A 27,683-nucleotide genomic window follows, 5' to 3' on the forward strand; every position below is an offset into this window, starting at 1 on the left:
GTATGAGTGTGTGTATTCCCATGTCCATGTGGAAGTCAGACGACAACTTGTGGGTGTCAGTTCTCTTCTTTCCATGTCCTGGGTTTAGCTGCAAGTGTTTTTACCCTCTGAGCCACCTCATGGGACCTAAATTCATGTTCTTTATAGCAAAGCATTGCTATCACCATTATCTGTTTTCCTTTCTCTTTTAGAAGATGGCCTTTTAGAGCACGGGGAGGCCTCTGAGGAGCCAGTTACTGAGTTTGATTATGATCATCTCCATGAGCTCTCTGCTCTTCTCGGTGTGGATGCAGTGCAGCTGGCCAAGAGCCATGTAAAAGAAGAGCACAAAGAACGAATGAAAATGAAGAAAGGATTTAACTCACAGATGCGCAGTGAAGCCAGGAGATTAAAGACTTTTGTGACCTATGACCCATATAGGTCATGGACGCCTCAGGACATGGCAGCTGCTGGGTTTTACCTTACTGAGGTGAAACTTGGGGTGCAGTGCTTTTGCTGTAGCTTAATCCTCTTTCACACCAGCCTCAGGAAAGTTCCCATAGAAATCCACAAGAAATTTCGTCCAGAATGTGAGTTCCTGTTGGGCAAAGATGTCGGTAACATCGGCAAGTATGACATAAGGGTGAAGAGTCCAGAGAAGACGCTGAGAGGCGGCAAAGCACAGTACCAAGAAGAGGAGGCAAGGCTGGAGTCCTTTGAGAAGTGGCCGTTTTATGCCCATGGGACCTCGTCACGTGTACTCTCCACAGCCGGCTTTGTCTTTACAGGTAACTAACTGGGTCCCATTTTGTGAGGTTTTCTGTGGTGGTTAAGGGTTAGGTTCCATTTTGTGGGGAGTATTTTGCTAATGAACTGTGTTACATTAGAGATAATGTGTATTTCATTACATTTCAACTTTAATAACTTTGTTTCTGCTTTAGTGTACATTTAATGAAACATTATTGGTTTGCTATAGATATGTATGTATAAGCATACACACATGCACACACATATGTGTGTAAAGTAAAATGTTGCTTTTCTTTACATATAGACCTTAAGAGTACCGGCCGTGGGCTGAGTGTGTAGCTGAGTGCTAGATCACCTAGGTAGGACCTCCAAAGCCCTGGGCTGTGTCTATGGAGGATGGCCATGGCTGGGATGGGAGGTCCAGACTCAGGAGTGGGTCATTTAGGGCAGTGGGATGTGGCCAGGGATTCAGCCAGAGGGGACATGGAAGAGCAAGCATGCTGGGGTCTGTGTTGCTCTGGTTCAGTATGATCAGCTCCAAGACACACCTGGTCTTCCCTGCATCTGTAGGTGAAAGGGACACTGTGCAGTGCTTCTCCTGCGGTGGATGCCTGGGAAACTGGGAAGAAGGAGATGATCCCTGGAAGGAGCATGCCAAGTGGTTTCCCAAGTAAGTGGATCATATTTCATGAGTAAACTTTTTAATGTTTACAGAGCAAAATAAACCTAGAGATAAAAGCCATATTGTTGGGGTATTCCCTTGAGTTCTGATCTTCCTCCTATCCTATACGGGGTCACCCCAGAACTTTTTAAGTGGTCACATAGTGATAAATTTGAATCACACAAACTTAGCTTTTTCTTCTATTTTTAAAGTTTTGTTTGTTTGTTTGTTTGTTTTTTGCTGGATTATTGAGTGATTTTATTGGCTTGATCCATAAAGCATATTTTTAATACATTCTTAGTTTTTTTTAATCAATCTTGTAACCACTACTTTTCTTTTTTTTAGCCTTTCTTTGTCTAATTTTTATTTTTTATATTAATTAGTTTATTTACTTTGTATCCCCGCTGTAGCCCCCTTCCTCATACCCTCCCAAGTCCACTCTCCCTCCCTCCTTTCCTCCCTGTCCCTCTCTAAGTCCATGATAGGGGAGGTCCTCCTCCCCTTCCATCTGACCCTAGCTTATCAGGTCTCAGCAGGACTGGCTGCAATGTCCTCTTCTGTGGCCTAACAAAGCTGCTCCTCCCTGGGTGGGTGGGTGGGGTTGTCAAAGAGCCAGCCATTGAGTTCATGTCAGAGACAGTCCCTGTTCTCCTTACTAGGGAAATCCACTTGGATGCTAAGCTGCTATGGGCTACGTCTGAGCAGGGGTTCTAGGTTATATCCATGAATGGACCTTGGTTGGAGAATCAGTCTCAGACAAGATTCCTGTGTCTAGATATATTTGGTCCTTGTGGTGCTTCCATCCTCTCCAGGTCATACTAACTCCCTCTTCTTAAATATGATTCCCTGGACTCTGCCCAAGGTTCGGTTATGAGTCTCAGCATCTGCTTTGATACACTGCTAGGTAGAGTCTTTCAGAGCTCCTCTATAGTATGCTTCTGTCCTGTTTCTTGTTTCTCCTACTTCCAATGTCCATCCCATTTGTCTTTCTAAGTGAGGTTTGATCATCTTACTCTGGAACGTCCTTCTTGTTTAGCTTCTTTAGGTGTACAGATTTTAGTATGTTTGTCCTATCTTATAGGCTTAGTATCCACTTATAAGTGAGTATATACCATTTGTGTCTTTCTGCTTCTGGGATACCTAACTTAGGATGATCTTTTCTAGATCACTATTTGCCTGCAAATTTCATGATTTCCTTGTTTTTAATTGCTGAGTAGCATTCCATTGTGTAAATGTACCACAATTTCTGTATCCATTCCTCCGTTGAGGGACATCTGGGTTGTTTCTAGGTTCTGGCTATTATGAATAAAGCTGCTACAAACATGGTTGAGCAAATGTCCTTGTTGTGTACTTGAGCATCTTTGGATATATGCCTAGGAGTGGTATAGCTGGATCTTGAGGAAGCACTATTCCTAATTGTCTGAGAAAGCACCAGACTGATTTCTGAAGTGGTTGTACAAGTTACATTTCCACCAGCAATGGAGAAGGGTTCCTCTTTCTCCACATCCTCTCTAACATGTGTTGTCACTTGAGATTTTGATCTTAGCCATTCTGATGGGTGTTAGGTGAAATCTCAGGGTCATTTTGATTTGAATATCCCTGATGGCCAAGGAAGTTGAGTGTTACTTTAGGTGTTTCTCTGCCATTCTATAGTCTTCTACACAGAATTCTCTCTTTAGCTCCTTTTAGTTTACTTGATTTGTTGCTTTTTAACGTCTTTATTTCTTTATATATTCTGGATATTGGTCCTCTGTCAGATAAAGGGATGGTGAAGATCCTTTACCAGTCTGTAGGCTATCTTTTTTTTCTGATGACGGTGTCCTTTGCTCTACAGAAGCTTTTTAGTTTGATGAGATCCCATTTATTGATTGTTGCTCTTAGAGCCTGTGCTGTTGATGTTCTGTTCAGGATATCTGCGTTCTGTGCCAATGAGTTCTAGGCTCTTCCCTACTTTTTCTTCTAACCAATTTAGTGTGTCTGGTTTTATGTTGAGGTCTTTGATCCACTTGGACGTTAGTGTTGTTTAGGGTGATAAACATGGATCTATTTTAATTTTTCTGCATGTAGACATCCAGTTGGACCACCATCATTTTTTGAAGATGCTGTATTTTTTCCATTGAATGGTTTTGGCTGCTTTGTCAAAAATCAACTATCCATAAGTGTATGGATTTATTTCTTGGGTCTTCTATTTGGTTCCATTGATCCACCATTCTGTTTCTATGCCAATACCATGCAGTTTTTATTACTATTGCTCTGTAGTACAGCTTGAGATCAGGGATGGAGATACCTCCATCTGTTGTTGTACAGGATCATTTTGGAGATTCTGGGTTTTTTATTTTTCCATATGAAGTTGAGAATTTTTCTTTCAAGGTCTGTAAAGAATTAAGTTGGTATTTGGATAGGAATTGCATTGAATCTGTATATTGCTTTTGGCAGGATGGCCATTTTCACTATGTTAATCCTACTGACCCATGAGCATGCGAGATCTTTCCATCTTCTGATATCCTCTTCAATTTCTTTCTTCAGAGACTTGAAGATTTTTTCAAACAGGTCTTTCACTTGCTTGGTTAGAATCACACTGAGGAACTTTTATATTTTTATTGACTATTGTGAAGGATGTTGTTTCCCTAGTTTCTTTCTCGGCTGTTTTATCTTTTTATCCTGTTTTATACAGGAGGGCTTCTGAGTTTTTGAGTTAATTTTGTATCCAGCCACTTTGCTGAAGGTGTTTGTCAGTTGAAGGAGTTCTCTGGTTCAATTTTTAGGGTGATTCATGTATACTATCATATCATCTGTGAATAGTAATACTTTGATTTCTTCCTTTCTGATTTGTATTCCTTTGATCTACTTTATTTGTCTTCTTGCTCTAGCTAGGACTTCAAGTATAATGTTGAAGCGATATGGAGAGAGTGGGCAGCCTTGCCTTGGCCCTGATTTCAGTGGGATTGATTTAAGTTTCTCTCTGTTTAGTTTGATGTTGGCTGTAGGCTTGCTCTATATTGCCTTTGTTATGTTTAAGTATGTACCTTGTATCCCTGGTCTCTCCAAGACTTTAATCATGAATGGATTTTGGATTTTGTCAAATGTCAACATCTAAGGACATTATCATGTGGTTTTTCTCATTCAGTTTGTTTATATTGTGGATTACATTGATGGATTTCTGTATATTGAACCACCCTTGCATGCCTGGGATGAAACCTACTTGGTCATGGTGGATGATTTTTTTTTATGTTCTTGGATTCGGTTTGCAAGTATTTTATTGAGTAGTTTTACATCGATGTTCACAAGAGAGACAGGTCTAAAATTCTCTTTTTTTGTTGGGTCTTTGTGTGGTTTAGGTATCAAGGTGACTGTGGCTTCATAGAATGAGTTTGGTAATGTTCCTTCTGTTTCTATTTTGTCAAATAGTTTGAAGAGAATTGGTGTTAGCTCTTCCCTGAAGGTCTGGTAGAATTCTGCACTGAAACCATCTGGCCCTGGCTTTTTTTTGGAAGGGAGACTGTTGATGACTCCTTCTGTTTCCTTGGGGCATAGAGGACTTTTCAATCTTTCTGCCTGATCTCTATTTAACTTTGTTAAGTGCAATCTATCAAGAAAATTGTCCATTTCATTTAGATTTTCAAATTTTGTTGCATATAGGCTTTTGTAGTCAGACCTAATGATTGTTTGGATTTCTTGAGTGCCTGTTGTTATGTCCCTCTTTTCGGTTCTCTCTTCCTTTTAGTTAGCTTGGCTAACGGTTTGTCGATCTTGTTGATTTTCTTAAAGAATCACCTCTTGGTTTCATTGATTCTTTGAATTGTTTTATTTGTTTCTAATTTATTGATTTCTGACCTGAGCTTGAATTTTTCCAGTTTGTCTACTGGTGTGTTTGCTTCTCTTTTTTTTTCCCTAGGGCTTTCAGGTAAGCTATTAAGTTGCTTGTATAGGATGTTTCAAATTTCTTCTTGCAGGCACTTAGTGCTATGAGCTTTCCTCTCGGCACTGCTTTCATTGTGTCCCATAAGTTTGGGTATGTTTTACCTTCATTTTCATTGAATTCTACGAAGTCTTTGATTTCTTTCTTTATTTCTTCCCTGACCCAGCTGTCATTGTGTAGAGAGTTGCTCAGTTTTCATGAATGTGTAGGCTTTTTGCTATTTCTGTTGTTGTTGAGGTCCAGCTTAATTCCAAGGTGATCAGACGGGATACAAAAGATTATTTCAATCTTCTTGTATCTGTTGAGGCTTGCTTTGTGACCAACTATATGGTCTATTTTGGAGAAGGTTCCATGAGGTGCTCAAAGAAGGTATACTCTTTTGAATTTGGGGTGAAAAGTTCTGTAGACATCTATTAGGTCCATTTGATTTAGGAGCTCTGTAAGTGCCCTTATTTCCCTGTTTAGCTTCTGTCTGGATGATCTGTCCCTTGGTGAGAGTGGAGTGTTGAAGTCTCCCACTATTAAGGTGTTGGGATGGATGAATGATTTTAGCTTTAATAATGTCTCATTTACAAATGTATGTGGTCTTGTATTTGGGGCATAGATGTTCAAAATTGTGATGTCCTCCTGATGGATTTTTCCTTTGATGAGAATGAAGTGCCCCTCCTCATCTTTTTTTGATTAATTTTGGTTGAAAGTCTATTTTATTAGATATTAGGATAGTTACCCCCAGCTGTTTTCTGGGTCCATTTGCTTGAAAAACATTTTTCTAGCCCCTTACTCTGAGGTAGTGTTTATCTCTGTTGCAGGGGTGTGTTTCTTGGATACAGCAGAATGTTGTATCCTGTTTCTGCAACCATCCTGTTAGTCTGTGTCTTTTTATTGAAGATTTGAGTCCATTGATGTTGATGGACAATAGTGACCAATGACTGTTAGTTCCTTTTATTGTGGAATTGGTGGACTTACTGTGATTCATTGATTGTTTTCTTGTAATATTTGTTGGGAAATTATCTGTATCCTATGTTTTCTTGAGTGTAGTGTTTTCATTGCATTGGAGTTTTCCTTCTAATATCTCCTGTAGGGCTAGCTTCCTGTGTAGTTATTGCTTAAATTTTGTTTTGTCATGGAATGGTTTGTTTTCTCCATCTATGTTGGTTGAAAGCTTTGCTGGGTATAGTATTCTGGGTTGGCATCTGTGGTCCCATGAAGTCTGCATGACATCTGCCCAGGCCCTTCTGGCTTTCATAGTTTCTGATAAGTCTTGTGTGTTTCTGATAGGTCTACCTTTATATGTTACTTGTCCTTTTTCCCTTGCTGCTTTTAATATATTTTCTTTGTTCTGTAGATTCAGTGTTCTGACTATGATGTGACATGAGGAATTTCTTTTCTGGTCTAGTCTATTTGGTGTTCTATAGGCCTCTTATATGTTTATGGACATCTCTTTTTTTTTAAATTGGGAAATTTTTCTTCTTTGATTTTCTTGAAGATATTTTCTGGAATTTGGACCCTGGTATGGACTTTTTTTTTTTAATTTTTTTTATAATTTTATTTTTCTCATTAGTTACATTTTGTTAATTCTGTATCCCAGTTGTATCCCTCATTCCCTCCCCATTCCCACCCTCCCTCCCTCATCTCCTCCCTGCCCCTTTCCAAGTCCACTAATAGGGTAGGACCTCCTCCCCTTTCATATGACTCCCTTTTGTCAGGTATTTTCCGGACTGGCTGCAAAGTCCTCCACTGTGGCCTAACAGTACTGCTCCTCCCTTGGGAGGTGGGGAGGTCAAAGAGCCAGTCATTGAGTTCCTGTTAGAAATAGTCCTTGTTCCCCTTACTATGGGAAACCAATTGATTACTGAGCTATCATGGGTCACATCTGAGCAGAGGTTCTAGGTTTTATCCTCTCATGGTCTTTGGTTGAGTGTCCATCTCAGAAAAGACCCTGTGCCCAGATACGTTTGGTCCTTGTAGAGCTCCTATCCTTTCCACATCAAACTCCCCTTCTTTCATATGATTCCCTGCACTCTGCCGAAGGTTTGGTTGTGAGTCTTAGTATCTATTTTAAAGCACTGCTAGGTAGAGTCAGATGCTTTCTGCGGTAGACTCCTGTCATACGTTCAATGCATAGCCCATTTGTCTTTCTAAATGAGGATAGATCATCATACCTCGTGTCTGCTTTCTTGACTATCTTCTTTAGGTGTATAGATTTCATTATGTTTATCCTATCTTTTAGGTCTATATAAGTGAGTATATTCCATGTTTGTCTTTCTCCTTCTGGGATACTTCACTCAGAATGATCTTTTCTAGATCCCACCATTTGCCTGCAAATTTCATGATTTCCTCCTTTTTGATTGCTGAGTAGTATTCCATTGTGTAAAAAATACCACAATTTCTGTATTCATTCCTCCGTTGATGGACATCTGGGTTGTTTCCAGGTTCTGGCTATTACAAATAAAGCTGCTACAAACATGGTTGAGCAAATGTCCTTATTGTGTACTTGAGCAAATTTTGGGTATATGCCTAGCAGTGGTATAGTTGGGTCTTGAGGAAGTGCTATTCCTAATTGTCTGAGAAAGCGCCAGATGGACTTCCAAAGTGGTTGTACCAGATTACATTCCCACCAGCAGTGGAGGAGGGTTCCCCTTTCTCCACAACCTCTCCAACATGTGTTGTCATTTGTGTTTTTCATCTTGGCCATTCTTATGGGTGTAAGGTGAAATCTTAGGGTCGTTTTGATTTGCATTTCCCTAATGGCTAATGAGGTTGAGCATTTCTTTAAGTGTTTCTCTGCCATTCTATATTCCTCTACAGAGAATTCTCTGATTAGCTCTGTTCCCCATTTTTTAAGTGGATTACTTGTTTTGCTGCTTTTCAGCTTCTTTAGTTCTTTATATATACTGGATATTAGCCCTCTGTCAGATAGAGGGTTGGCGAAGATTCTTTCCCAATCTGTAGGCAGTCGTTTTGTTTTGATGATGGTGTCCTTTGCTTTACAGAAGCTTTTCAGTTTCATGAGGTCCCATTTATTGATTGTTGCTCTTAAAGCCTGTGCTGTTGAAGTTCTGTTTAGGAAGTTGTCTCCTGTACCAATGAGTTCTAGGCTGTTCCCTACTTTTTCTTCTAACAGATTTAGCGTATCTGGTTTTATGTTGAGGTCTTTGATCCACTTGGACTTTAGTTTTGTGCAGGGTGATAAATGTGGATTTATTTTTATTTTTCTACATATAGACATCCAATTAGACCAGCACCATTTGTTGAAGATGCTATCTTTTTTCCATTGAATGGTTTTGGCTGCTTTGTCAAAAATTGAGTATTCATAGGTACGTGGGTTTATTTCTGGGTCTTCAATTCAGTTCCATTGATCCTCCTTTCTGTTTCTATGCCAATACCATGCAGTTTTTAATACTATTGCTCTGTAGTACAGCTTGAGATCGGGAATGGAGATACCTCCAGATGATCTGTTGTTGTATAGGGTTGTTTTGGAGATTCTAGGTTTTTTGTTTCTCCATATGAAGCTGAGAATCTTTTTTTCAAGGTCTGAAAAGAATTGAGTTGGTATTTTGATGGGAATTGCATTGAATCTGTAGATTGCTTTTGGCAGGATGGCCATTTTCACAATGTTAATCCTACCAATCCATGAGCACGGGAGATCTTTCCATCTTCTGAGATCTTCTTCGATTTCTTTCTTCAGAGACTTGAAGTTTTTCTCAAACAGGTCTTTCACTTGCTTGGTTAGTGTCACCCCAAGGTACTTTATGTTATTAGTGGCTATTGTGAAGGGTGTTGTTTCCCTAATTTCTTTCTCGGCCCTTTTGTCTTTGGTATACAGGAGGGCTTCTGATTTTTTTGAGTTGATTTTGTATCTAGCCACTTTGCTGAAGGTGTTTATCAGCTGAAGGAGTTCTCTGGTTGAATTTTTGGGGTCACTCATGTATACTATCATATCATCTGCCAATAGGGACACTTTGACCTCTTCCTTTCCAATTTGTATCCCCTTGATCTCCTTTAGTTGTCTTATTGCTCTGGCTAAGACTTCAAGTACTATGTTGAAGAGATATGGGGAGAGTGGGCAGCCTTGTCTTGTCCCTGATTTCAGTGGGATTGATTTAAGTTTCTCTCCATTGAGTTTGATGTTGGCTGTAGGCTTGCTGTATATTGCCTTTACTATGTTTAAGTATGTGCCTTGTATCCCTGATCTCTCCAATACTTTAAACATGAATGGGTGTTGGACTTTGTCAAATGCTTTTTCGGCGTCCAAGGAGATGATCATGTGGTTTTTCTCCTTCAGTTTGTTTATGTGGTGGATTACATTGATGGATTTCCGTATGTTGAACCACCATTGCATGCCTGGGATGAAGCCTACTTGATCATGGTGGATGATATCTTTGATGTGTTCTTGGATTTGGTTTGCAAGTATTTTATTGAGTATTTTTGCATCAATATTCATAAGAGAGATAGGTCTGAAGTTCTCTTTTTTTGTTGGGTCTTTGTGTGGTTTGGGTATCAAGGTAACTGTTGCTTCATGGAATGAGTTTGGTAATGTTCCTTCTGTTTCTATTTTGTGGAATAGTTTGAGGAGAATTGGTATTAGCACTTCTTTGAAGGTCTGGTAGAATTCTGTGCTGAAACCATCTGGCCCAGGGCTTTTTTTGGAGGGGAGGCTGTTAATGACTGCTGCAATTTCCTTGGGGGATATAGGGCTATTCAGTCTTTCTATCTGATCTTGACTTAATGTTGGTAGATGGAATCTATCAAGAAAATTGTCCATTTCGTTTAAATTTTCAAATTTTGTGGCATATAGACTTTTGTAATATGACCTAATGATTGTTTGGATTTCTTCAGTGTCTGTAGTTATGTCCCCGTTTTCATTTCTGATTTTGATGATTTGGATAGATTCTCTCTGCTTTTTAGTTAGCTTGGCTAAGGGTTTGTCTATCTTGTTGATTTTCTCAAAGAACCAGCTTTTTGTTTCATTGATTCTTTGAATAGTTTTATTTGTTTCTAATTGATTGGTTTCAGCCCTGAGTTTGATTATTTCCAGCCTTCTGCTCCTCTTGGGTGTATCTGCTTCTTTTTTTTCTAGGGTTTTCAGTTGGGCCATTAAGTTACTTGTATGTGATGTTATAAATTTCTTCTTGTAGGCACTTAGTGCTATAAATTTTCCTCTGAGCACCGCTTTCAATGTGTCCCATAAATTTGGGTATGTTGTACCTTCATTTTCATTGAGTTCTAAGAAGTCTTTAATTTCTTTCTTTATTTCTTCCTTAACCCAGCTGTCATTGAGTAACAAGTTGTTCAGTTTCCATGTGCGTGTCGGCTTTTTGTTGTTTCCATTGTTGTTGATGTCCAGCTTTAGTCCATAGTGGTCCGACAGAATACAAGGGATTATCTCAATCTTTTTATATCTGTTAAGGCTTGCTTTGTGACCAACTATATGGTCTATTTTGGAGAAGGTTCCATGAGGTGCTGAAAAGAAGGTATACTCTTTTAAGTTTGGGTGGAAAGATCTGTAGATGTCTATTAGGTCCATTAAGGGGGAACTGTAGAGAGCTGCGGAATGCTATGCCTTAAAGATGGAGCTGGTTTCCGCCTTCCACCTTCCCGATGGTGAGTGCTCTCTGTCAGGAACAACTCCACATTTGGCTAAGGCCAAGGATCTGGCTTGCTTCCATGTATGTGGACCTATCTGCATTGCCCCCGTGGCACGCCTGGGTTGGCTACCCAGAGGCTATTTAAGCTGTGGGCTGGCTTTCCCCGGGGTCCGAGGATTGTTCAATGTTCCTGAATAAACTGCATTGAAAAAAGAAAAAAGAAAAAAAAAAGATTTAGGGACTCTGTAAGTGCTTTTATTTCCCGATTTGGTTTCTGTCTAGTTGATCTGTCCCTTGGTGAGAGTGGGGTGTTGAAGTCACCCACTATTAGGGTATTGCCATCAATGTGTGGTTTAAGCTTTAATAATGTTTCTTTTGTGAATGTGGGTGCTCTTGTATTTGGGGCATAGATGTTTAGAATTGTGATGTCTTCTTGGTGAATTTTTCCTTTGATGAAAATGTAATGCCCCTCTATGTCTTTTTTGATTAGTTTTGGTTGAAAATCTATTTTATTAGATATTAGGATAGCCACTCCTGCTTGTTTTTTGGGTCCATTTGCTTGAAAAACTGTTTTTCAGCCTTTTACTCTGAGGTAATGTTTATGTTTGTTGCTTAGGTGTGTTTCTTGGATGCAGCAGAATGTTGGTTCCTGTTTCCGCACCCATTCTGTTAGTCTGTGTCTTTTTATTGGAGAGTTGAGTCCATTGATGTTGATAGATATTAATGACCATTGAATGTTATTTCCTATTATTGTGGGGTTGGCGATGTTACTGTGAATCATTGCTTGTTTGCTTTTGTCTTTTGTTGGAAATTATCTTTACCCTATGTTTTCTTGGGTGTGTTTGTTTTCATTGGATTGGAATTTTCCTACTAGTATCTTCTGTAGGGCTGGGTTGCTGTTCAAATATTGCTTAAATTTAGTTTTGTCGTGGAATATTTTATTTTCTCCATCTATGTTGATTGAAAGCTTTGCTGGGTAAAGTAGTCTAGGTTGGCACCTGTGGTCCCTTAGGGCCCACATGATCTCTCCCCAGGCTCTTCTGGCTTTCATAGTTTCTGATGAGAAGTCCGGTGTGATTCTGATAGGTTTGCCTTTATATGTTACTTGGCCTTTTTCCCTTGCTGCTTTTAGTATCTTTTCTTTGTTCTGTAGATTAAGTGTTTTGACTATGATGTGGCGTGAGGAGTTTCTTCTCTGGTCTAGTCTATTTGGTGTTCTGTAGGCCTCTTGTATGTTTGTGGACATCTCTTTCTTTAGGTTGGGAAAATTTTCTTCTATGATTTTCTTGAAAATATTTTCTAGACCTTGTAACCTGGACTCCTCTTCTTCTTCAATTCCTATTATTCTTATATTTTGCCTTTTCATGGCATCCTTGATTTCTTGGATGGTTTGTGTTTGGGATTTTTCTGATTTTATTTTTGCTTTGAGAGAAGTATCAATTTCTGTGAGTTTATCTTCAGCACCCGAGATTCTCTCTTCCATCTCTTGAATTCTATTAGTGATGCTTACCTTTGAGATTCCTTCTCTTTTCTCTAAGTTCTTCAGTTCCAGGGTTTTCTCAGTTTGTGTTTTCTTTATTCTTATTTCTAATTCCGTTTTCATGTCTTGCAACATTTCCTTCATCTGTTTGAGTGTGGATTCCTGTGTCTCCAAGATGGACTGTATTTTTTTGTTTATTTCCTCTCTTAGTGCCTCTGCTTCTGCCTCCAATTGTTTGGCCATATTTGCATGTGTTTCTTTAAGAGCTTCTTCGTTCACCTCGTTTGTCTTTGTTTCTATTTGGGAGGCCAGATCGTTAAGGGATTTTTTTGTATCCTCTTTAACTGTTTGAATCTCTATGACTATTTCTCTGAGAGATTTTTTGGTTTCCTCTTTATGTGCCTCAAATAACTGGATAATCATAGCTTTAAAATCATTTTCTTTTTCTGTTTCTGCTGAGTTGGAGTGTCCAATAATTTTGGAGGTTGCCGGTGAAGCCATGATATCTTGATTTGCATTGGTTGTGTTCTTTCGCCGACCTCTGGCCATTTGGTTATCTGTCGTGTTCACTGTCTGTTCCTGGATTCTGCAGGTCAGACTGGTTTTTCTCTGGTATCTGGAGAATTCTTCAGGAAAATGAAGGTCTAGTGAGGTCTAGTGGTTTCAGTGTGTGCGTTGGTTATTCAGCTATACCTGTAGAAGGAAAGTTCGCAGGCGCAGAAGGGCAAATGCGGGGTAGCGTGTGTTTGAGCGTGTGCTTGTGGGTGTGTCCTAAGGGACAGGGAGTTGGTGAATGAAGAGGCCTTCAGTGTGTGAGAGGGGTGCTTTGCAGGCACTGAAGTTGTTGCAGGCGCTAAGGGATCGCAAGCGCTGTTGAAGAATGCGTGCGCGTATTGATTTTACAGGTCTGCTGGTCTTTGGTGTCTATTCAGCTGGTTTTCTGCCACTGAGGGGTTGGATGGCCCATAGAGTCACTGGCTGGGCAGCCCTGTGTAGTCCGTGCTGCCACTTGCAGGCTTGGGATCTGGGACGGGTTGTACTGAGGGTCTGAGTCTCTGTGGCTAGCACTGTGTTGGGCGTGCGCTCTGGCGGGGTGGAGTTTCGGCGGTGCGTGCAGTCCTGCAGAGCCGGGTGATGGTGGTGGTGGGGGGGGGGGGGAGTGTGTTCTGCAGGTCAAGAGCTCAGCAAGAGGGCTCTAGGTCGGGTGTGTTCTCCTCTGAGTGGTGGCGGTCAGCACTCAGTACTGCTCTCCGCTGCGGTGGGGTCTGGAGCCCTGCCTCCCTGCCTCCACCCGTCTTGGGTCCCAGGCACTGAGCTTTGCGGCTTTGGTATCCAGGAAGAATTGTATTGTGGATCTGAGTCTCTGTGGTTAGCGCTCAGTGGTTGGAGCTCTGTGATTGGGCCTGCGCTCCTCCTGTGTGGAGGTTTCTGGGGTTATTGCGCTCTGGCCGCTTGGGGCGTGAGCTCCGCTGCACTTCCTGCTGCTGTCTAAACCGCGGGATCGCGTCAGCGGGATGGGGGAGGGGACGATCCTCTGGACCAGAGGGCCCCAAGCGGGACGTGTCCCAGAAGGGGTCGCGTGTTCAACAGGTGGTTACAGCAGACCGCTGCTGTAAGGGGCCCGGAGCACTGTCTCTGCTGCCTTGATCTTCTGGATGTGAGTTTTGTGCTCAGCTGCCTGGTGCTGTGTGCGGGTTTCCCCGCGGGAGCCCCAGACAAGGGAAGCGCCCTATTTCCTTCCCGGAGAAGTCCGTGCCCCATCTAAATCTACTAGCATTCCACACTTCTGTGGTGGCCCCTCTCCTTTAGAAAGCCCCACACTCCAAATTCTAGCTTTGATTGACTCTCCACTCACCAATTACGGAGATTCATGTCTTCTGCCTTCCAAAACGGTGCGCTCTGCTCGCCGCCATCTTGGTGTCCCTGGTATGGACTTTTTTGTCTATTCTTATTATTCTTTGAATTCGCCCCTCATCACAAGAAAATCATAACAATCAAAAAAACTAGTATGACCAAAAAAACAAAACAAAACAAAACAAAACAAAAAACACAGAGTGTGTTTTGTGTTGGCAAGTATTCCTGGGCATAGGCCTGCCCTGAAGTGTGTGGTTATACCCAGGGACACTGCACTGGAGACTGATTGTCCCCTCATCAGCAGGGATCAGTTGGAAATAGCTTCTTGGTTAGAGTCCTTGTGTCCACTTCCCTGCTCAGTGCTGGTTCTCCATCTGGTTGGGACCTACTCAGGTCTTGTGTTTGCAAGTATTTTTCCTGACAGTATTAGTAATGTATAAAGTCCAATAATTTGAGAGGTTTTATTAAATGGTCTTTGCAGTGTAGAACATCTCTGTTTATAGAGTTTTTTTAATAAAGAAAATTTTATTTTATTTAAATTCATTTGTATTACATCATAAGGGTGACCCTTCACTCCTCTCCTCCCAATCTCCTCACCCCCTTCTTCCTTCCCTCCTCTCCCTTTCCTTCCAGAAAATGAGAGTCCTCTTCCCTTTTATCAGCCCTCCCCAAGACATCAAGTCACATCAGGACTGAGCATATCCTCATCCACCGAGGCCAGGAAACGCAGTCCTGCCATGGGGAGCTGATCCAAACCAGGCAATAGAGTCCATGTTAGAAGTTTTCTGTGTGTGTGTGTGTGTGTGTGTGTGTGTGTGTGTGTGTGTGTTTTATTGATTCTAATTCTGTTTTTATGCCTTGCACCATTTCCTTCATCTTTTTGAAGGTAGATTCCTGTCTCTGTATGATGGCCTCAATTTTTTTGGTTTGTTTCCTCTCTCTTTTCCAGTAATTGTGCCTCTACTTGTGTCTCTTTTTGTTTGGCTATATTTGACTGTGTTTCTTTGAGAGCTTTGTTCATTTCCTCTTTATTTGCCTCCACTTGTGTGGCCAATTCTTTGAGACATGTGTTCATTTCCTCTTTAACTGTCTCTATTTGTATGGTATTTCTCTGAGAGATCTGTTTGTTTCCTCTTTATGTGCCTCTAATAACTGGGTAAGCATAGCTTTACAGTCATTTTCCTGTTTCAGATGGATTGGATAGCCATTGATTTGGGTGGTTGCTGGTGAAGCCATAATGTCCTGATTTTTGTTGGATGTGTTCTTTCACCAACCTCTGGCCATTTGCTTATCTGTAACATTCACTGTTTCTTCCTGGATTCTGCAGTTCAGACTGTATGGTCTTTCTCTGGAGTCTGGAGAATTCTTCAGGAAGATGAGAGAGGTCCAGTGGTTTCAGCATGTGCATTGGTGTTTCAGCTGTACCTGTGGGAGGAAAGTCCTAGAGCACAGCAGGACAAGTTTGGGCAAGGGTGTGTGTTCACACATGGCCGGAATTGTACCTTAAGGAGACAGGGGGGTAAATAATGTAGAAGCCTTGAGTGTGTGGGAGGGGTGCTGCCTTGCAGGCACCAAAGGGGTTGCAGGCACTGAAAGTGTCACACAGGCTGGTGATAATTGCTTATGAAAATTCCCCGAGTACCTCAGTGTCCTACAGGCTACTGGTATCTGGCTCTGTCTGAGCTCCAGATGTTATTTGCCTGAACTCCACTGGTGGACCCTGCAGAGCAGGGGCTTCAGTGTCCCAAGAATCCCTCTGTTTCCCACAGTGGATGTGTGGATGGGAGGGATCTGATGACCAGCTGCTATCTTAGAAGGACCCTGGATCTGGGGCTCTGCAGGGACTTGAGGGCACACTCTCTCTCTAGCAGGTCAAATCGGCAACCACCTTGGTACCCCTGCTCTCTACTCCCAGGTTTGGACCTGCTGAGTCAAACATGGGAGGATGAGCTCCGTCAGCTCAGTGGTGCTGCAACCACCAAAGTAGGGAGTGCAACCGCAGCATCAGAATAGGAGGCTGGTTAAGGTGCCTGCTGGGAAGTCCTGGGGGACCACAACATTGGTCCACAGACCTAGGTGGCCTGGCACCTGTTGTACTTGGTTCTTTTGGTGGCTGTACAGCCAGCTGTCCACCAATGAGGGGACATACAGTCACTGGCTAGCAGGCCCTGCAGAGTCTGTACAGCTGCTTGCAGACCCAGGCCCTGGGACCAGGAAGGCTGGTATCTTGGATCTGGGACTCGGAAGGTGGGTAAGGCTGGCAGCCAGGCAGCTGAGGAGATAGGAGCTCTGCCTCTGCTGTCTCAGTCCCCAGGCAGAGAGTTCTGTGCTGAGAATCTCTGGCACTGTGGGCCAACTCCGAGGGGAGGGAGGCCCGAAAAAGGGAAATGCAAAGGGTTCAAAAGTTCGCTTCTCTCTGTCCCCAGAGAAGTCCTCCGGTGACCTGAATCTAAAGGTCTCAACTCATGTGATGCCCCCTCTTGTTCAGGAAGCCTCATTGTCGATTTTCAGGCTTTAGCTGCCCCTCCACTCACCAATTTTGGAGTTTCAGGTCCTCAGCCTCTCAGATACTATGCCGCTGGTCACTGTCATCTTGGATCCCCCTTGGGATGTTGGGTTTTGTCAAAGGCATTTTCACCATCTAATGAGATGATCATGAGATTTTTTTTTCCTTCAGTTTGTTTATATGGTGGATTAGGTTGATGAATTTTTATATGTTGAACCATCCCTGCATTTCTGGGATGAAGTCTGCTTGATCATGGTGGATGATAATTTTGATGTGTTTTTGGATTCAGTTTAAGTATTTTATTGAGTATTTTTGAATCAATGTTCATAAAGGAGATTGAGCTGAAATTCTCTGTTGGGTCTTTGTGTGGTTTCAGTATCAGGGTAACTGTGGTCTCATAGAATGAGTTTGGCAATGTTCCTTCTGTTTCTGTTTTGTGAAGTAGTTTGAGGAGTGTTGGTACTAGTTCTTTGCAAGTCTGTTAAAATTTAGGCTAAAACCATCTGGTCCACGGCTCTTTTTGGTCGGGAGGCTTTTGATGATTGCTTCTATTTCCTTAGTGGTTATAGGTCTATTTAAATTGTTAACCTGATCTTGATTTTACTTTGGTAAGTGTCATCCATTTCATTTAGATTTTCCAATTTTGTGGCATACAGGTTTGGAAGTATGATCTAATGATTCTTTGGATTTCCTTGGTATCTGTTGTTATAGCCCCTTTTTCATTTCTGATTTTATTAATTTGGTTACTCTCCCTCTCTCTTTTAGTTAGTTTGGCTAAGGGTTTGTCTATCTTGTTGATTTTCTCAAAGAATCAGCTCTTGTTTTGTTGATTTTCTGTATTGTTCTCTTTGTTTCTAGGTTATTGATTTTATCCCTGAGTTGGATTATTTCCTGATGCCTACTCCTCTTGGGTGTGTTTGCTTCCATTTTTACAGAGCCTTCAAGTGAGCTATTAAGTTGCTAGTATAAGCTCTTTACATTTATTTATGAAGGCACATAGTGCTATGAACTTTCCTCTTAGTACTTCTTTCATTGTGTCCCATAAGTTTAGGTATGTTGTGCTTTCATTTTCATTGAATTCTGGAAAGCTTTTAATTTCTTTATTTCCTCCATGACCCAGTAGTCATTAGCTAGAGAGTTGTTCAAGTTCTGTGAGTTTGTAGGCATTCTACTGTTTCTGTTATTGTTGAAGTCTAGCTTTAATTCATGGTATTCTGATAGAATACAAGGTGTCATTTCAATTTTCTTATATTTGTTGAGGCTTGCTTTGTATCTGAGTATGTGGTCAGTTTTGAAGAAGATTCCAAGAGGTGCTGAGAAGAAGGCATATTCTTTGGTGTTTGAATGAAATGTTCTGTGGATCTCTGATAGGTCCAAATGACTCATAACATCAATTAGTTTCATTATTTCTCTGTTTAGTTGCTGTCTCGATGATCTGTCTTTGGTGAGAGAGATGTGTTGAAGTCCTCCCACTGTTAACGTGTGGGGTTCAATGTGTGATTTAAGCTTTAGTAATGTTTCTTTTATGACTGTGGGTGCTCTTGCATTTTGGCCATATATGTTCAGAAATGAAATATAATCTTGGTTGATTTTTCCTTGGATGAGTATGAAGTGCCCTTTCTCATCTCTTTTAATTAATTTTAGATGAAAGTCTATTTTGTTAGATATTAGAATAGCCAGCTTGCTTCTGTGACCATTTACTTGGAAAACCTTTTTCCAGCCCTTTATTCTGAGGTAATGTCTATCATTGTTACTGAGGTGTGTTTCTTGTTAGCAACTGAATGATGGGTCCTGTTTACACATCCATTCTGTTAGTGTGTGTGTGTGAGTGTATGTGTGTTTAACAGGGAGTTGAGGCCATTGATGTTGAGAGAGATTGATGACCACTGGTTGTTGATTCCCATTATTTTGATGGTGGTGGTAGTGTTTGTGGTGCTGTGTGTGTGTGTGTGTGTGTGTGTGTGTCCCTTCCCTGTTTTGGTTTATTGTTGTGGGGTTATTTGTTTCCTGTGTTTATCTGGGTGTGATTAGCCTGCTGGGGTTGCAGTTTTCCCTCTGTTGTTTTCCTTCTGTAGGGCTGGGCTTGTGGTTAGGTATTGTTTAAATTTGTTTTTGTCATAGAATATCTTGCTTTCTCCCTCTATGGTGATTAATGTTTTGCTGGACATATTCGTCACAGCTGACATATGCGGTGTCTTAGTGTCTGTAACATAGCTGCTCAAGCCTTTCTTGCTTTTAGAGTTTCTGGTGAGAAGTCAGATTTAATTCTGATAGGTCTGCCTTTTAATGTGACTTGGCCTTTTTACCTTTCAGCTTTCAATATTCTATTTTGTTCTGTACATTTACTGTTTTGATTATTATGTGATGGGAGGATTTTTTTCTGGTCCAGTCTATTTGGTGTTCTGTAGGCTTGTATATTTATAGGCACCTCTTTCTTTAGGTTGGGGAAGTTTTCTTCTATGATTTTGTTGAAAATATTTTCTGGGCCTGGGAGCTTGGAGCCTTCTCCTTCGATTCCTATTATTCTTAGGGTTGGTCTTTTGCTATTGTCTCAGATTTCATGGATGTTTTGTGTCAGGAATGTTTTATATTTAACATTTTCTTTGGCTGATGAATCGATTTCTTCAATAGGATCTTCTACAGCTGAGATTCTCTCTTCCATCTCTTGTATTTTGTTGGTGATGCTGTTGTCTGTAGTTTCTGTTCTCTTCCATAGGTTTTCCATCTTCAGGATTGCCTCAGATTGTGTTTTCTTTATTGCTTCTGTTTCCCTTTTTAGGTCTTGGACAGTTTTATTCTTTTCCTTCTCCTATTTGGCTGTTTTTTTTGTTGTTGTTGTTGTTGTTGTTGTTTCTGTGTTTCTCTAAGGGATTTATTCAGTTCCTTTACCTCTTTGATTGTATTTTCCTGAATTTCTTTTGAGGGATTTATTTACTTCTTTTAAGGCTTTAATCATTTGTTTTCACAACATCAGATTTAGGACTGTTTTCTTGTGCTTATGGTGTGATAGTGTCCTCAGGGCTTGCTGTGGTAGGATAGTTGGTTTTGGTGATGTCACATGGCCCTGGGATTTGTTGCTTGTGTTCTTTCACTGATTCTGAGTAATTTGGTTGACTTTGGTATTAGCAGGCCTGGTGGTCTCTGATGGTAGCAGGTCTCTGGAGTTATAGGTGGAGATCTTGGTCCCAGATGGCCTCAGTCTTATGCTTTTCCTGCTGCTCTTTGATCCATGCTGGTCTGCTACTCTCTGATCCTTGATGCTGCTCTCTGATCAATGCTGATCTCCAAGGCCACAGATCGGAGCCTGTCCCGGGAAATGGCACAGGCCGGGGAAACTGAGGTTTAGAGCTCACAGGGAAGTGGAGCTCAAGCACTCTGGCAGAACTCATTACTATGGCTGGCAGGCCAGTAGATGGGGAAGGGTGGGGGAGGTTTCACCTGTTGGTCCCTGATCTGTGCTGGTCTCTAGGGCTGCAGATTGATGTGTGTCCTGGGAAATGGTACAGCCCCAGGAACTTGGAGTATATTTTAATTATATTTTTAATTATAGATGTGAATTTCTTCAAAGTAAGAAATCGTCAGAGGAAATTGCCCAATATATTCAAAGCTACGAGGGATTTGTTCATGTGACGGTAATTTACAAGTGCCAACTCTTTCTAATAGCCTATGTTTGTTACCTAATAATATGTGATTCATCAGGGTGATGTTCATTTTTGTTTGTTTGTTTTCCCAAATACTCTGTGTTTCTCTTCCTTTCTCTTGTCATTGTCCTGCCTCTTCTCTGCAGAGAGGAAACAAAACTCTTGTCTTGTGAAGCTGGAACCACTTAGACAGTTTCCAGGCTGGCTTTGGGTTGCTTCTGCTGTCTCCTTCATCTTCCCTCTGAGTGATTCCACTCACTACTCTAGCTACCTCCTGCTGCCTCCATCTGGATGTCTGACTCAATCTTCTGACCTAATACATGGCAGAGTCTGGGCACTCAAAGCTGGCTCCTGAACCTGATTATTTACACCCTTAAACTAGTAAGGACATTCTAGTGGCAAGCAGTGGGAACCCACCTCAAACTGAAGCCAAAGGAGACTGTATTGTGTGACTGGGCATGGGCTGACAGTTGGTGTGCAGTTTTCTCACAGGGAGAGTTGCTTGGTTGGAGAGGTTTTTCTGAGTGAGGCTCCCTTCCCATGTCTCAGTTCCTCATGAGTAAAAAAATACACCTCTGTGTATAACTGCAGTTCTGTGGTTGAGCAGGGTTTGTGGTAAGAGTGACCCTGAGAAAGCTTCCATTTCACTGATGTTAGGCACTGCATAAAAGTTTACAAGATCAATAGAAATCAAACCAAAATTAAAGGGCTGCTTTGCTCAAATTCTGCTGCTCGAATGAAAATTCACTTCAGTTTGGGAAGACCTTAAGTTGCAAGCCACAGATAGATGTATATCTTGTAAGTCAGCCAATCAGGCAGTAACCTGAATTTCTTTTCCTCAGGGAGAACATTTTGTGAATTCCTGGGTCAGAAGAGAATTACCTATGGTATCAGGTAAAATCTCAGGCACATTCCAAAGTCTTTGTTTGTTCTTTCTTTTTGTGTTTCTCTCTCTCTCTCTCTCTCTCTCTCTCTCTCTCTCTCTCTCTCTCTCTGTATCTCAGGCTCTGTCTCTCTGTCTCTCTATCTCTCTCTTTCTGTGTGCACATGCTGCACATATACAGGTGCTTTTGGAAGCCAGAAAAGGGCATCAGATCCCTTCGAGGTGGAGTAACAGGCATTTGTGAGCTGTCTGATGTGGGTGCTGGGAACCGAATTCAGGTCCCCTAAAAGAGTAGAAAGTTCTTTTAACCACTGAGCCATCTCTTCAGCCCTCATCAACTTTCTTCAAAAAATATTTTTATAAATGATTTCTCCATCATGGAATGACTTTTTTTTTTGTGGCTAGGAAAGACGGCTGAGTGGTTAATGTACTTTGCGCTCCTGGGAAGGACTCGGGTTAGGTTCCCAGGACCCTGTAGTAGCTGACAACTCTGCAAGTATAGTTCCAGAGAATCCAATACAGTCCTCTGACCTCCTTGGCCATTGCACACATGTGGTACAGCCAAACATGCAGACAGAACACCTACATCAAAAATAAAAATAAGTGAATCCTTAAAAGTAAATCTTTAAAAAATTGACACCCAGCCAGTCACTGTGGTACATGCCTGTAATCCAAGCACTCAGGGAGGCAGAGGCAGGTGGATCTTTGAGTTTGAAACCTGCTTGGTCTACAAAACTAGTCCAGGACAGACAAGCCTACACGAAGAAAATCTGTCTCTGAAACGAAGGAAAATAAAACCCAATTTACACTCAGTTATTTCCATAACATATATGTGTATGCATGGGTCCATGTGTGAAGGTCGGAAGCCAGAGGACAACATAGGAGTTGCTTCTCTCCTTCTGCCATGAGGGTTCCAGGGATTAATTAAAAGTTTGTCAGGCTCAGCAGCAAGCATCTATACTGTGGAGCCATGAACTGGCTCATTGTTTAGCATAGGTAAACACAGCTAAGTGTGGTAGGGTGGGCGCTGTCATGGATGCTTCTTTAAAACAGCTAACATTTTGGATAACATGTTTTGGAAGCATTTTTGAGCATCTCTCCTATTCCAGGCTGGCCTCAAATGCAAATGAATTTTGAACTTTTGTTTCTCCTGCTGAGTGCTGAGACAGAGCTTCTTGGGTGCTGGTGATGGAACGAAGGACTTCCTGAAATCTAGGAGAAAATGCTACCAACTGAGCTACATTCCCAGTCCCCAAAAGCATTCTTAAGTGACATAGTGTGCTGTTAAGAAATTAAGGAATATTCACATTAAAATGATGTGACAGGCCTAAGGATATTACTCACTTGCCTAGAATGAACAAGGTCCTTGTGTTTCATGCCAACATCCAAAGGAAAAAAAAAAACCTTAATGTTAGGAATCTAGCTCAGTTGTAGGGCATCCATATAGCAAGTAGGACAGGCTTTGAGTCCAGTCCCAGCAGAGGTCAGAGACATGGGAACATGGGTTAGTAGATGGGTGAAAACAGTTGTAATAGAGTAAGAATTCTATGGTCACATGAGTGTGCTTCTCCCTGTATTTCCTGCTCTTGGAAGGTGGAATGAGGTGCCCATGACCAGGTAGGACTATTTTAACAGGTTAGAGGCCAGTATGGGCTGCATGAGGTTAGTGCCAAGTATAGAGGTCCATGCCTGTAAGCCCAGCACTAAGAAAGCTGAGGCAGAAATTTGATGAGTTTAAGGATAGCTTAGTTTAACCTACATGGCAAAGCATTGTGTCTCATCCCCCAAATAAGCAGGAGGTGAAGGGATGTCTCAGATGTTATGAGTATTTGTTGTTCTTGTGGAGGACTGAGGCTCAGTTCAAAGTGTCTCCAAGGTAGTGGCTTACAACAACTTCTAACTTCGTCTTGAGGGGATGTAACATCCTCTCTGTCCACCTGGGGCCCCAGCCAACCTGTGGTATACATACATGCTTCCTGTAGGCAAAACACTCACACACACATTCATAATCGAGTGAGTGTACACACACACAGACACACACACATCTAAAAACAGAGCAAGAGAGAGAGAGAAAAAGAGAGAGAGAGAGAGATGGCATCCTTCTGGCTGGAAACACCTTTTTCCAGTAACTTGCTAAATAACAAACACAAAGGGAAAAAGAAGACACAGACAATGTTTGTTCTCTTGGTCTTTGAATGCAGAGCTGTGTCTTTGGCCACATATGCAAGAGTCTACAAAAAAAAAAAAAAGAAAAGAAAAAGAAAAAAAAACTGATATTATCACCATGGGGAATGGACTGTCAAAAAGGCCTGATCATGAATACAACCATAGCAAAACTGGAAGTTTTGGGTAACTACAGTGTTACCCAGCATGCTCTTTTTTATTAAAGAAGCAATTCATGAGCAGGATTCCTGGGAAGACAATCACTGAAAGTATTTATCTGATTAGGAACTCTAAGGGTCAGGGATGGGCAGTAAGTGCAGGGTGCTTTCCTTGCAAACTGTCTCCAGAAACCATGTGACAAAGCCAGGTGTTACTGTTGTGCATTTGTAATCTCAGGGCTGGGGAAGCAGGGAAAGATAGAATCCTGGGGATCTTCAACCACCCCAGAGAAGTGAAAGCCCCTCACAACAAGGGAGACACAGTGAAGGTTGTCCTCTGACTTCCACAGATATCTGAACAATATACCTGCACGTATACCTGCACACACATGAACACACACAGAACTCTAAGTCCTGAGACAGCTTCCTAATATAGGTGAAAGAAATTATCAGATAAAGAAGGAAGCCAAAGAAAGACACAAGTGCCAGCCTGCTCCAACCAGAGAAACATACTTGTGAGAACTAAGAAAAACAGTAGAGCAGGCCAATTAGTTCATGTCAGAGGCAGTCCCTGTTCCCATTACTATGGAACCCACTTGGACACTGAACTGCCATGGGCTACAGCTGTGCAGGGGTTCTAGGTTATCTCCATGCAAGGTACTTGGTTGGAGTATGAATCACAGGAAAGACCCCTGTGCTCAGATTTTTTGGTTCTGTTGCTCTCCTCGTGGAGTTCCTGTCCTCTCCAGATCTTACTATTTCCCACTTCTTTCATAAGATTGCATGCACTCTGCCCAACAGTAACCATAAGCCTCAGCATCTGCTTTGATAGTCTGCAGGGCAGAGCCTTTCAGAGGCCCTCTGTGGTTGGCTCCTAACTTGTTTCCTGTGTTCTTCTTCTTCTGATGTCCATCCTCTTTGCCTTTCAGGATGGAGATTGAGCATTATGGCCAGAGTCCTCCCTCTTGATTAATTTCTTTAGGTGTACAGATTCTAGTAGGTGCTCTTTGATCACCTCCCCCTGAGAGGGAAGTGGCCTTACTAGGCCACAGAGGAAGACAATGCAGCCACTCCTGATGAGATCTGATAGACTAGAATCAGAAGGAAGGAAAAGAGGACCTCCTCTATCAGTGGACTTGGGGAGGGGCATACGTGGAGAAGAGGGAGGGAAGGTGGGAATGGGAGGGGAGGAAGGTGGGCTTTATGGGGGGATATAAAGTGAATAAAATATAATTAATAAAAATTAAAAAAAATATATACATAGGATACATTGTTGAAAAAAAAAAGAAAAACAGTAGAATCTATTTGCTATGACATTCTGGCTTAATAGAAGTCAAAAGTCAGTAAAAGTTTCTAGACACTAAAGATAGTTTTCTGGTTAAATTAAAGTGTAGTATTCCAAATGCCAAAGAAATACTTAAAGCAAAAGGAAAAAAAGGGGGGAATCTAAGATTATGTGTGAACACAGCAGAATTTCATCTTGAGAATCTTGTCAGACCAAGGTTAGGACACTTTAATTTTCAAGTCCTCACAGTGTGGAGAAGACCAGTGGCCCAGAGCCAGGATGAGTGATCTTCCCAGTGTGGTGATCTCAAAGAGCAAGCCATGAAAATGACTGTTTTTAAGAAAGCCACAGAAGAAATGACCTTTCTCAGATCTTCACACTGACTCTGGAAATAGGAATCTCCTCTCAATATTCTTCTATCCTGATGCTAGATGACCAGGGGACAGTCTTAAGTTACATTTTAACACAGTGACCATGCACAGAAATGAATAGAATGAATGGAATACCCCGGTGTTTACCACTCTGCTCCAGCAGTTCTAACATGGTATTTCTTGTACCTCTTATTTCTCCCTGCTCTTCTAAACACCCTCAATTATTCTGACACAAGCACAGATCATGACATCATTCCACCTATACACAAACCTAACTTGAACTTTGTTTTCAAAGCCTGCTCTTCTCACCCACATCTTTTCCCCAAGCTTACTGCAATGACAGCGTCTTTGCTAATGAAGACTTGAGGAAGGACACTTTTAAGGACTGGCCCCATGAGTCACCTGAGGCTGTTGAAGCTCTCGTCAAAGCAGGCCTTTTCTACACAGGTCAGTAGGGGGTTTTCCCCCTTATTTGTACGTTTCTGTGTGTGAGTGTTGCCTGCATGTAAGTATGGGTGCCACATGCCTGCCTGGTGCCCTCAGAGGCTAGACAGGGTGTTGGATCCTGGAACTGGAGATACAGTTGCCGAGAGCCAGCATGTCGTGCTGGAAACAAACCTGACTCCTTTGCAAGAGCAGCCAGTGCTCTTTATGCTGAGCATCTCTTTAGCACCTGAGTCAGAATTTTGTGTCTGCCACATATCTAATTCTGGAATTGCACTTTTCTTTATTTTCATTTGTCATAGATCTCTTTGGGGCCTCATAAGACCTTCAGCTTTCCATAGTTCCCTCGGTGCTCAGCCTCTGGGCTTGGGGATCCTGAGGTCACTTCATCTGACAGGCCTATTCCACTGGCAGAAAACAAACCACCTGGTCTTAACGCATTGTCTTCTCTTGCCAGCCTTGCCTGAGTGTCACAGATGAAGTACTCCTATTTCTAGGGAAGGAGAGCTGGCAATAATGTGAGCAGAGACAGGGATTCTTCATAATCTGCCTTACATACAGGCTCCTAAGTTTGCTCTTCCATCCTGCCCCAGCTACAAGTATATTCTTCCGATATACTCTGTAAGCAATTGCTTGTTTGTTGGTTGCCTATGTCTGTGAATGTCCCGTATGTCATCATTGTCCAGAACGGAAAGAAATCTCTGCCCTCATGGAGCTGCTACTGCAGATCCTGATGGCAAATCTTTCAGGATCATGGTTTGGGAGAGGTTCATCAAAGCACACGGTGCACAGGAACCTTCAGCGACTATTGCTGACTGTTGCTGACCACCCCACGGAAGGACCAAGAGTCTTGTGTAAACTCTTGTCTCCTGTGCGTGGTATTGCCACATAACCCAACTGGAGGAGCAAGCAGGATTTCACTAGTGAAATCTGGAGTCGAATTCTTGTGAGTTGACAGGTGTATGTGCTGTTGAGCTGACCCCATCTCCTTTTCCTAGGCAAAAAAGACCTTGTCCGGTGTTTTTCCTGTGGAGGATGTATGGAGAAGTGGGAGGAAGGTGACCACCCATTAGCAGACCACACCAAATTTTTCCCAAGGTGAGCAAAGTAAATTCTCTTGACTTTGAACTCACTTCATCTGTTATTCCCTCATTGTTCAGGTTTGTTATCTGTGGGTAGTGTCTGCTCACTCTCTGGTTCCCACTGCGAAGAATACATCCATGTATCTTTATTTCTTTCCCCCCTTGATACTCTCCCTGTCTAGCTTTTTTTCTCATTATAGTAAGATCTTAGTTTTTGTTGGATCTATGTACACACTTTTAAAAACCGGATCTGTGTAGCACAGACTGTCATAACAATTCTATCGAGTGGAACTTGATCTCATGATCCTCCTGCCTCAGCCACCTAAGCCCACTGCAGAGGCCACATCATGTCTGCCAGTTCTAAGCCTTTCTGACTTTTTTGAGTACAAACTAGTTTTGTTTTTTTTTTTTTTTCACCTCCTTTTAGAATGCTTTACAGGTTTCTCTTTCTATTGTCTAAGATTTCCTCAGTGGTTTTCTTTTTCCAGGGTTGGGAGTGAAAGCACTGATTTGAGCACACCAGGCAATCACTTTACTATAGAGCTACTCTGACTCCTTTTCTGTCAGTCTTCAAATGTATTTTTATTCCTCTTCTACATAAGAAAACCCTAGAAATGTCCACTTGCACAATGAAATTTGTCATTATGTAGTAATTAGAATTTTCAAAGACAAATATCAATATGCGCAGATTGAAAAGTGGGTATTTCTGGGCAAGGTGGTTGACACATGACTTCCTAACTCTCAGGAAGCTGCATGAAGAAAAATGTAGTTTTGTTTTATATTAAATACTTTGATATGAATTGCCCTAAAGTTGATCTGTTTTAAAATCCAGCACTTGTTATTAAGAAATAAGAGTCTTTTGATCCGGTTTCCCTTGCAAGGCAGGAAAATCTGCAACTGTGTTGGTGCCTCAGCAGTCTGT

The 27,683-nt window shown here is 41.8% G+C and overlaps 1 pseudogene; it reads left to right on the top strand.

The window, feature by feature from the left end:
* The first annotated feature begins 222 nt into the window (after positions 1-222).
* Positions 223-27,683, top strand: part of LOC132654514 (baculoviral IAP repeat-containing protein 1a-like) — a 79,875-nt pseudogene continuing 52,414 nt past the window's right edge.

This window comes from Meriones unguiculatus, chromosome 6 (genome assembly GCF_030254825.1).
Source record: "Meriones unguiculatus strain TT.TT164.6M chromosome 6, Bangor_MerUng_6.1, whole genome shotgun sequence".
Lineage (NCBI taxonomy): Eukaryota > Metazoa > Chordata > Mammalia > Rodentia > Muridae > Meriones > Meriones unguiculatus.